Source organism: Oncorhynchus keta, chromosome 15, assembly GCF_023373465.1.
Source record: "Oncorhynchus keta strain PuntledgeMale-10-30-2019 chromosome 15, Oket_V2, whole genome shotgun sequence".
Taxonomy (NCBI): Eukaryota; Metazoa; Chordata; class Actinopteri; order Salmoniformes; family Salmonidae; genus Oncorhynchus; species Oncorhynchus keta.
In genome coordinates, this window is record NC_068435.1 from 1,546,567 (window position 1) to 1,557,657 (window position 11,091).

The following is an 11,091-nucleotide window of genomic DNA, read 5'->3' on the forward strand; positions in this document are numbered from 1 at the left end:
CTCATATGGACTGATCCTGGTTCAGAATACACAGGGTTTCTCCTCCTCATATGGACTGATCCTGGTTCAGAATACACAGGGTTTCTCCTCCTCATATTGACTGATCCTGGTCAGAATACACAGGGTTTCTCCCTCCTCATTGACTGATTTCTCCCTCCCTCCTCATATTGGACTGATCCTGGTCCAGAATACACAGGGTTTCTCCCTCCTCATGATCCTGGAATACACAGGGTTTCTCCCTCCCATATTGACTGATACTGATCCTGGTCCAGAATACACAGGGTTTCTCCTCCTCATATGGACTGATCCTGGTTCAGAATACACAGGGTTTCTCCCTCCTCATATTGACTGATACCTGATCCTGGTCCAGAATACACAGGGTTTCTCCTCCTCATATTGACTGATCCTGGTCCAGAATACACAGGGTTTCTCCCTCCTCATATTGACTGATACCTGATCCTGGTCCAGAATACACAGGGTTTCTCCCTCCTCATATTGACTGATCCTGGTCCAGAATACACAGGGTTTCTCCCTCCTCGATTGACTGATACCTGATCCTGGTCCAGAATACACAGGGTTTCTCCCTCCCCATATGGACTGATCCTGGTTCAGAATACACAGGGTTTCCTGGTGATCCTGGTTCAGATACACAGGGTTTCTCCCTCCCCATATGGACTGATCCTGGTTCAGAATACACAGGGTTTCTCCCTCCTCATATGGACTGATCCTGGTTCAGAATACACAGGGTTTCTCCCTCCTCATATTGACTGATACCTGATCCTGGTCCAGAATACAGAATTGACTGATCCTGGGTTTTTCTCCCTCCTCATATGGACTGATCTGGTCCAGAATACACAGGGTTTCTCCTCTCATATTGACTGATACCTGATCCTGGTCCAGAATACACAGGGTTTCTCCTCCTCATATTGACTGATTCCTGATCCTGGTCCAGAATACACAGGGTTTCTCCCTCCTCATATTGACTGATCCTGGTCCAGAATACACAGGGTTTCTCCCTCCCATATTGACTGATCCTGGTCCAGAATACACAGGGTTTCTCCCTCCCCATATTGACTGATACCTGATCCTGGTCCAGAATACACAGGGTTTCTCCTCCTCATATTGACTGATCCTGGTCCAGAATACACAGGGTTTCTCCCTCCTCATATGGACTGATCCTGGTTCAGAATACACAGGGTTTCTCCTCCTCATATGGACTGATACCTGATCCTGGTCCAGAATACACAGGGTTTCTCCCTCCTCATATGGCTGATCCTGGTTCAGAATACACAGGGTTTCTCCTCCTCATATGGACTGATCCTGGTTCAGAATACACAGGGTTTCTCCCTCCTCATATGGACTGATCCTGGTTCAGAATACACAGGGTTTCTCCCTCCTCATATGGACTGATCCTGGTTCAGAATACACAGGGTTTCTCCCTCCTCATATGGACTGATCCTGGTTCAGAATACACAGGGTTTCTCCCTCCTCATATTGACTGATCCTGGTCCAGAATACACAGGGTTTCTCCCTCCTCATATGGACTGATCCTGGTTCAGAATACACAGGGTTTCTCCCTCCTCATATGGACTGATACCTGATCCTGGTCCAGAATACACAGGGTTTCTCCCTCCTCATATGGACTGATCCTGGTTCAGAATATCCCTCCTCATATGGACTGATCCTGGTTCAGAATACACAGGGTTTCTCCCTCCTCATATGGACTGATCCTGGTTCAGAATACACAGGGTTTCTCCCTCCTCATATGGACTGATCCTGGTTCAGAATACACAGGGTTTCTCCCTCCTCATATTGACTGATCCTGGTCCAGAATACACAGGGTTTCTCCCTCCTCATATTGACTGATCCTGGTCCAGAATACACAGGGTTTCTCCTCCCATATTGACTGATACCTGATCCTGGTCCAGAATACACAGGGTTTCTCCCTCCCATATGGACTGATCCTGGTTCAGAATACACAGGGTTTCTCCCTCCTCATATGGACTGATCCTGGTTCAGAATACAGGGTTTCTCCCTCCCCATATGGACTGATCCTGGTTCAGAATACACAGGGTTTCTCCCTCCTCATATGGACTGATCCTGGTCCAGAATACACAGGGTTTCTCCCTCCTCATATTGACTGATACCTGATCCTGGTCCAGAATACACAGGGTTTCTCCCTCCCATATTGACTGATCCTGGTCCAGAATACCTCCCTCATATTGACTGATCCTGGTCCAGAATACACATGGTTTCTCCCTCCCCATATTGACTGATCCTGGTCCAGAATACACAGGGTTTCTCCCTCCTCATATTGACTGATACCTGATCCTGGTCCAGAATACACAGGGTTTCTCCCTCCTCATATTAACTGATACCTAATCCTGGTCCAGAATACACAGGGTTTCTCCCTCCTCATATTGACTGATACCTGATCCTGGTCCAGAATACACAGGGTTTCTCCCTCCCATATTGACTGATCCTGGTCCAGAATACACAGGGTTTCTCCTCCCCATATTGACTGATACCTGATCCTGGTCCAGAATACACAGGGTTTCTCCTCCTCGTATTGACTGATCCTGGTCCAGAATACACAGGGTTTCTCCCTCCTCATATTGACTGATACCTGATCCTGGTCCAGAATACACAGGGTTTCTGCCTCCCCATATTGACTGATACCTGATCCTGGTCCAGAATACACAGGGTTTCTCCCTCCTCGTATTGACTGATCCTGGTCCAGAATACAGGGTTTCTCCCTCCTCGTATTGACTGATCCTGGTCCAGAATACACAGGGTTTCTCCCTCCTCATATTGACTGATACCTGATCCTGGTCCAGAATACACAGGGTTTCTCCCTCCTCATATTGACTGGTCCTGGTTCAGAATACCCAGGGTTTCCCCTCCTCATATTGACTGATCCTGGTCCAGAATACACAGGGTTTCTCCCTCCTCATATTGACTGATACCTGATCCTGGTCCAGAATACACAGGGTTTTTCCCTCCTCATATTGACTGGTCCTGGTTCAGAATACCAGGGTTTCCCCCTCCTCATATTGACTGATCCTGGTCCAGAATACACAGGGTTTCTCCCTCCTCATATTGACTGATCCTGGTCCAGAATACACAGGGTTTCTCCCTCCCCATATTGACTGATACCTGATCCTGGTCCAAAATACAGGGTTTCTCAATATGGACTGATCCTGGGGGTTTCTCCCTCCTCATATGGACTGATCCTGGTCCAGAATACACAGGGTTTCTCCCTTCTCATATTGACTGATACCTGATCCTGGTCCAGAATACACAGGGTTGATTGACTGATCCTGGTCCAGAATACACAGGGTTTCTCCCTCCTCATATTGACTGATACCTGATCCTGGTCCAGAATACACAGGGTTTCTCCCTCCTCATATTGACTGGTCCTGGTTCAGAATACCCAGGGTTTCCCCTCCTCATATTGACTGATCCTGGTCCAGAATACACAGGGTTTCTCCCTCCCATATTGACTGATCCTGGTCCAGAATACACAGGGTTTCTCCCTCCCCATATTGACTGATACCTGATCCTGGTCCAGAATACACAGGGTTTCTCCCTCCTCATATGGACTGATCCTGGTCCAGAATACACAGGGTTTCTCCTCCTCATATGGACTGATCCTGGTCCAGAATACACAGGGTTTCTCCCTTCTCATATTGACTGATACCTGATCCTGGTCCAGAATACACAGGGTTTCTCCCTCCTCATATTGACTGATACCTGATCCTGGTCCAGAATACACAGGGTTTCTCCCTCCTCATATTGACTGATCCTGGTCCAGAATACACAGGGTTTCTCCCTCCCATATTGACTGATCCTGGTCCAGAATACACAGGGTTTCTCCCTCCTCATATTGACTGATACCTGATCCTGGTCCAGAATACACAGGGTTTCTCCCTCCTCATATTGACTGATCCTGGTCCAGAATACACAGGGTTTCTCCCTCCCATATGGACTGATCCTGGTCCAGAATACACAGGGTTTCTCCTCCCATATGGACTGATCCTGGTCCAGAATACACAGGGTTTCTCCCTCCCCATATTGACTGATACCTGATCCTGGTCCAGAATACACAGGGTTTCTCCCTCCTCATATTGACTGATCCTGGTCCAGAATACACAGGGTTTCTCCCTCCTCATATGGACTGATCCTGGTTCAGAATACACAGGGTTTCTCCTCCTCATATGGACTGATACCTGATCCTGGTCCAGAATACACAGGGTTTCTCCCTCCTCATATGGACTGATCCTGGTCCAGAATACACAGGGTTTCTCCCTCCTCATATGGACTGATCCTGGTCCAGAATACACAGGGTTTCTCCCTCCTCATATGGACTGATCCTGGTCCAGAATACACAGGGTTTCTCCCTCCTCATATTGACTGATCCTGGTCCAGAATACACAGGGTTTCTCCCTCCTCATATTGACTGATCCTGGTCCAGAATACACAGGGTTTCTCCCTCCTCATATTGACTGATACCTGATCCTGGTCCAGAATACACAGGGTTTCTCCCTCCTCATATTGACTGATCCTGGTCCAGAATACACAGGGTTTCTCCCTCCTCATATGGACTGATCCTGGTCCAGAATACACAGGGTTTCTCCCTCCTCATATTGACTGATACCTGGTCCTGGTCCAGAATACACAGGGTTTCTCCCTCCTCATATTGACTGATACCTGATCCTGGTCCAGAATACACAGGGTTTCTCCCTCCTCATATTTCTCCTCCTCATATTGACTGATACCTGATCCTGGTCCAGAATACACAGGGTTTCTCCCTCCCATATTGACTGATCCTGGTTCAGAATACACAGGGTTTCTCCCTCCCCATATTGACTGATCCTGGTCCAGAATAAACAGGGTTTCTCCCTCCAATATTGATCCTGGTCCAGAATACGCCGGGTGACTGACCTGATCCTGGTCCAGAATACACAGGGTTTCTCCCTCCTCATATTGACTGATACCTGATCCTGGTCCAGAATACACAGGGTTTCTCCTCCCATATGGACTGATCCTGGTCCAGAATACACAGGGTTTCTCCCTCCCATATTGACTGATACCTGATCCTGGTCCAGAATACACAGGGTTTCTCCTCCTCATATTGACTGATCCTGGTCCAGAATACACAGGGTTTCTCCCTCCTCATATTGACTGATCCTGGTCCAGAATACACAGGGTTTCTCCCTCCTCATATTGACTGATACCTGATCCTGGTCCAGAATACACAGGGTTTCTCCCTCCTCATATTGACTGATCCTGGTCCAGAATACACAGGGTTTCTCCCTCCTCATATGGACTGATCCTGGTCCAGAATACACAGGGTTTCTCCCTCCTCATATTGACTGATACCTGATCCTGGTCCAGAATACACAGGGTTTCTCCCTCCTCATATTGACTGATCCTGGTCCAGAATACACAGGGTTTCTCCCTCCTCATATTGACTGATCCTGGTCCAGAATACACAGGGTTTCTCCCTCCTCATATTGACTGATACCTGATCCTGGTCCAGAATACACAGGGTTTCTCCCTCCTCATATTGACTGATACCTGATCCTGGTCCAGAATACACAGGGTTTCTCCCTCCTCATATTGACTGATACCTGATCCTGGTCCAGAATACACAGGGTTTCTCCCTCCTCATATTGACTGATCCTGGTCCAGAATACACAGGGTTTCTCCTCCTCATATTGACTGATCCTGGTCCAGAATACACAGGGTTTCTCCCTCCCCATATTGACTGATCCTGGTCCAGAATACACAGGGTTTCTCCTCCTCATATTGACTGATACCTGATCCTGGTCCAGAATACACAGGGTTTCTCCCTCCCCATATTGACTGATACCTGATCCTGGTCCAGAATACACAGGGTTTCTCCTCCTCATATTGACTGATCCTGGTCCAGAATACACAGGGTTTCTCCCTCCCATATTGACTGATCCTGGTCCAGAATACACAGGGTTTCTCCCTCCCCATATTGACTGATACCTGATCCTGGTCCAGAATACACAGGGTTTCTCCCTCCTCGTATTGACTGATCCTGGTCCAGAATACACAGGGTTTCTCCTCCTCATATTGACTGATACCTGATCCTGGTCCAGAATACACAGGGTTTCTCCCTCATATTGACTGATCCTGGTCCAGAATACACATGGTTTCTCCCTCCCCATATTGACTGATCCTGGTCCAGAATACACAGGGTTTCTCCCTCCTCATATTGACTGATACCTGATCCTGGTCCAGAATACACAGGGTTTCTCCCTCCTCATATTAACTGATACCTGATCCTGGTCCAGAATACACAGGGTTTCTCCCTCCTCATATTGACTGATACCTGATCCTGGTCCAGAATACACCGGGTTTCTCCCTCCCATATTGACTGATCCTGGTCCAGAATACAGGGGTTTCTCCCTCCCCATATTGACTGATACCTGATCCTGGTCCAGAATACACAGGGTTTCTCCCTCCTCGTATTGACTGATCCTGGTCCAGAATACACAGGGTTTCTCCCTCCTCATATTGACTGATACCTGATCCTGGTCCAGAATACACAGGGTTTCTCCTCCTCATATTGACTGATACCTGATCCTGGTCCAGAATACACAGGGTTTCTCCTCCTCGTATTGACTGATCCTGGTCCAGAATACACAGGGTTTCTCCCTCCTCGTATTGACTGATCCTGGTCCAGAATACACAGGGTTTCTCCCTCCTCATATTGACTGATACCTGATCCTGGTCCAGAATACACAGGGTTTCTCCTCCTCATATTGACTGGTCCTGGTTCAGAATACCCAGGGTTTCCCCTCCCATATTGACTGATCCTGGTCCAGAATACACAGGGTTTCTCCCTCCCCATATTGACTGATACCTGATCCTGGTCCAAAATACACAGGGTTTCTCACTCCTCATATGGACTGATCCTGGTCCAGAATACACAGGGTTTCTCCCTCCTCATATGGACTGATCCTGGTCCAGAATACACAGGGTTTCTCCTTCTCATATTGACTGATACCTGATCCTGGTCCAGAATACACAGGGTTTCTCCCTCCTCATATTGACTGATCCTGGTCCAGAATACACAGGGTTTCTCCCTCCTCATATTGACTGATACCTGATCCTGGTCCAGAATACACAGGGTTTCTCCCTCCTCATATTGACTGGTCCTGGTTCAGAATACCCAGGGTTTCCCCCTCCTCATATTGACTGATCCTGGTCCAGAATACACAGGGTTTCTCCCTCCCATATTGACTGATCCTGGTCCAGAATACACAGGGTTTCTCCCTCCCCATATTGACTGATACCTGATCCTGGTCCAGAATACACAGGGTTTCTCCTCCTCATATGGACTGATCCTGGTCCAGAATACACAGGGTTTCTCCTCCTCATATGGACTGATCCTGGTCCAGAATACACAGGGTTTCTCCTCCTCATATGGACTGATCCTGGTTCAGAATACACAGGGTTTCTCCCTCCTCATATGGACTGATACCTGATCCTGGTCCAGAATACACAGGGTTTCTCCCTCCTCATATTGACTGATACCTGATCCTGGTCCAGAATACAGGGTTTCTCCTCCAATATTGACTGATCCTGGTCCAGAATACGCCGGGTTTCTCCCTCCTCATATTGACTGATACCTGATCCTGGTCCAGAATACACAGGGTTTCTCCTCCCATATTGACTGATCCTGGTTCAGAATACACAGGGTTTCTCCTCCCCATATTGACTGATCCTGGTCCAGAATAAACAGGGTTTCTCCTCCAATATTGACTGATCCTGGTCCAGAATACGCCGGGTTTCTCCCTCCTCATATTGACTGATACCTGATCCTGGTCCAGAATACACAGGGTTTCTCCCTCCTCATATTGACTGATACCTGATCCTGGTCCAGAATACACAGGGTTTCTCCTCCCCATATGGACTGATCCTGGTCCAGAATACACAGGGTTTCTCCCTCCCATATTGACTGATACCTGATCCTGGTCCAGAATACACAGGGTTTCTCCCTCCTCGTATTGACTGATCCTGGTCCAGAATACACAGGGTTTCTCCCTCCTCATAAGGACTGATCCTGGTCCAGAATACACAGGGTTTCTCCCTCCCATATTGACTGATACCTGATCCTGGTCCAGAATACACAGGGTTTCTCCCTCCTCATATTGACTGATCCTGGTCCAGAATACACAGGGTTTCTCCCTCCTCATATGGACTGATCCTGGTCTAGAATACACAGGGTTTCTCCCTCCTCATATTGACTGATACCTGATCCTGGTCCAGAATACACAGGGTTTCTCCCTCCTCATATTGACTGATCCTGGTCCAGAATACACAGGGTTTCTCCCTCCTCATATTGACTGATCCTGGTCCAGAATACACAGGGTTTCTCCCTCCTCATATTGACTGATACCTGATCCTGGTCCAGAATACACAGGGTTTCTCCCTCCTCATATTGACTGATACCTGATCCTGGTCCAGAATACACAGGGTTTCTCCCTCCTCATATTGACTGATACCTGATCCTGGTCCAGAATACACAGGGTTTCTCCCTCCTCATATTGACTGATCCTGGTCCAGAATACACAGGGTTTCTCCCTCCTCATATTGACTGATCCTGGTCCAGAATACACAGGGTTTCTCCCTCCCCATATTGACTGATCCTGGTCCAGAATACACAGGGTTTCTCCCTCCTCATATTGACTGATACCTGATCCTGGTCCAGAATACACAGGGTTTCTCCTCTTCATATTAACTGATACCTGATCCTGGTCCAGAATACACAGGGTTTCTCCCTCCTCATATTGACTGATACCTGATCCTGGTCCAGAATACACAGGGTTTCTCCCTCCCATATTGACTGATCCTGGTCCAGAATACACAGGGTTTCTCCTCCCCATATTGACTGATACCTGATCCTGGTCCAGAATACACAGGGTTTCTCCCTCCTCCTGATCCTGGTCCAGAATATTTCTCCCTCCCTCATATTGACTGATACCTGATCCTGGTCCAGAATACACAGGGTTTCTCCTCATATTGACTGGGTTTGGTTTCTCCCTCCCCATATTGACTGATCCTGGTCCAGAATACACAGGGTTTCTCCTCCTCATATTGACTGATACCTGATCCTGGTCCAGAATACACAGGGTTTCTCCCTCCTCATATTAACTGATACCTGATCCTGGTCCAGAATACACAGGGGTTTCTCCCTCCTCATATTGACTGATACCTGATCCTGGTCCAGAATACACCGGGTTTCTCCCTCCCATATTGACTGATCCTGGTCCAGAATACACAGGGTTTCTCCTCCCATATTGACTGATACCTGATCCTGGTCCAGAATACACAGGGTTTCTCCCTCCTCGTATTGACTGATCCTGGTCCAGAATACACAGGGTTTCTCCTCCTCATATGACTGATACCTGATCCTGGTCCAGAATACACAGGGTTTCTGCCTCCCCATATTGACTGATACCTGATCCTGGTCCAGAATACACAGGGTTTCTCCTCCTCGTGATGACTGATCCTGGTCCAGAATACCAGGGTTTCTCCTCCTCGTATTGACTGATCCTGGTCCAGAATACACAGGGTTTCTCCCTCCTCATATTGACTGATACCTGATCCTGGTCCAGAATACACAGGGTTTCTCCCTCCTCATATTGACTGGTCCTGGTTTACCCAAAATACACAGGGTTTCCCCCTCCCATATTGACTGATCCTGGTCCAGAATACACAGGGTTTCTCCCTCCCCATATTGACTGATACCTGATCCTGGTCCAAAATACACAGGGTTTCTCCCTCCTCATATGGACTGATCCTGGTCCAGAATACACAGGGTTTCTCCCTCCTCATATGGACTGATCCTGGTCCAGAATACCAGGGTTTCTCCTTCTCATATTGACTGATACCTGATCCTGGTCCAGAATACACAGGGTTTCTCCCTCCTCATATTGACTGATCCTGGTCCAGAATACACAGGGTTTCTCCCTCCTCATATTGACTGATACCTGATCCTGGTCCAGAATACACAGGGTTTCTCCTCCTCATATTGACTGGTCCTGGTTCAGAATACCTGGGTTTCCCCCTCCTCATATTGACTGATCCTGGTCCAGAATACACAGGGTTTCTCCCTCCCATATTGACCTGATCCTGGTCCAGAATACACAGGGTTTCTCCCTCCCCATATTGACTGGATACAGATCCTGGTCCAGAATACCCTCCCTCCTCATATTGACTGATACCTGATCCTGGTCAGAATACACAGGGTTTCTCCCTCCTCATATGGACTGATCCTGGTCCAGAATACACAGGGTTTCTCCTCCTCATATGGACTGATCCTGGTCCAGAATACACAGGGTTTCTCCTTCCTCATATTGACTGGTCCATACCTGATCCTGGTCCAGAATACACAGGGTTTCTCCTCCTCATATTGACCTGATCCTGGTCCAGAATACACAGGGTTTCTCCCTCCTCATATTGATACTGATCCTGGTCCAGAATACACAGGGTTTCTCCCCTCCCCATATTGACTGATATGGTTTCCAGGGAATCCTGGTCCACCAGGGTTTCTCCCTCCCCATATTGACTGATCCTGGTCCAGAATACCTGATCCTGGTCCAGAATACACAGGGTTTCTCCCTCCTCATATTGACTGACTGATCCTGGTCCAGAATACACAGGGTTTCTCCCTCCTCATATGGACTGATCCTGGTCCATCCTGGTTCCAGAATACACAGGGTTTCTCCCTCCTCATATTGACTGACTGATACCAGGGTGATCCTGGGTCCAGAATACACAGGTTTCTCCCTCCTCATATGGACTGATCCTGGTCCAGAATACACAGGGTTTCTCCTCCTCATATGGACTGATCCTGGTCCAGAATACACAGGGTTTCTCCTCCCCATATTGGACTGATCCTGGTCCAGAATACACAGGGTTTCTCCTCCTCATATGGACCTGATCCTGGTCCAGAATACACAGGGTTTCTCCCTCTCGTATTGACTGATCCTGGTCCAGAATACACAGGGTTTCTCCCTCCCATATTGACTGATACCTGATCCTGGTCCA